The sequence below is a fragment of the Trichoplusia ni genome, unplaced genomic scaffold, assembly GCF_003590095.1.
Source record: "Trichoplusia ni isolate ovarian cell line Hi5 unplaced genomic scaffold, tn1 tig00003484, whole genome shotgun sequence".
NCBI lineage: Eukaryota > Metazoa > Arthropoda > Insecta > Lepidoptera > Noctuidae > Trichoplusia > Trichoplusia ni.
In genome coordinates, this window is record NW_020800404.1 from 50,772 (window position 1) to 52,079 (window position 1,308).

The window sequence follows — 1,308 nt, forward strand, 5'->3', positions numbered from 1 at the left end:
GGCACCACCAGGAGTGGAGCCTGCGGCTTAATTTGACTCAACACGGGAAATCTCACCAGGCCCGGACACCGGAAGGATTGACAGATTAACAGCTCTTTCTTGATTCGGTGGGTGGTGGTGCATGGCCGTTCTTAGTTGGTGGAGCGATTTGTCTGGTTAATTCCGGTAACGAACGAGACTCTAGCCTGCTAAATAGGCGTCGTCATTTAGGTGTGCGTGGCTACGCGTCACGCAACTCACTGGCGACGTATTAAAATTCTTCTTAGAGGGACCGGCGGCTTCGAGCCGCACGAGATTGAGCAATAACAGGTCTGTGATGCCCTTAGATGTCCTGGGCCGCACGCGCGCTACACTGAAGGAATCAGCATGTTCTCCCTGGCCTAGAGGCCCGGGCAACCCGCTGAAACTCCTTCGTGCTGGGATTGGGGTTTGCAATTATCCCCCATAAACGAGGAATTCCTAGTAAGCGCGAGTCATAAGCTCGCGTTGATTACGTCCCTGCCCTTTGTACACACCGCCCGTCGCTACTACCGATTGAATGATTTAGTGAGGTCTTCGGACCGACACGCGTGGCTTCACGGCCGTCGGCGTTGCTGGGAAGTTGACCAAACTTGATCATTTAGAGGAAGTAAAAGTCGTAACAAGGTTTCCGTAGGGGAACCTGCGGAAGGATCATTAACGATGTACCGTTTTAACGTGCACTGCGTACGCGAAACGATGTCACATTAATGTTCTCCAAATACTTAAAACGTTCGTCGACACTTTATCCAATCGTATCGATGAACTTTTAAAAAGAGACCGAACCGACAGGCGTTCCATGGCTTAACTGTCCGGGCGCGCCGGTCGTTCGTCTCGCGTCGCGTACAATCGAGAGTTTTATGCTTCGTTACGATACGGTTTAACATAAAATCCGCAAACCGTGAGAAACATATAAGCTTTAGGTGGATACGCGTTCGTTAACGTTCACTCTCTCTCGTTGCAGATTACGCGGTGTTCCGCGACGGGGGTAAATGTTTTTTTTTTTTTTTTTTTAATATATTAAAAAAAAAAAATTCTTTATTTATCGTAACATGGGTAATAATTTTGTAAAACTATTACCCTGGACGGTGGATCACTTGGCTCGCGGGTCGATGAAGAACGCAGTTAACTGCGCGTCATAGTGTGAACTGCAGGACACATTTGAACATCGACATTTCAACGCACATTGCGGTCCGTTGGAGACACATCCAGGACCACTCCTGTCTGAGGGCCGGCTGTATAAAGTAAACATGCCACATTGCGCATTATGATCTCGTATCCCTATACGAT

The 1,308-nt window shown here is 48.5% G+C and overlaps 1 pseudogene; it reads left to right on the forward strand.

Annotated features, from left to right (window-relative positions):
• Positions 1–1,095: 1,095 nt before the first annotated feature.
• Positions 1,096–1,252, forward strand: LOC113507930 (annotated as a pseudogene).
• Positions 1,253–1,308: the final 56 nt, after the last annotated feature.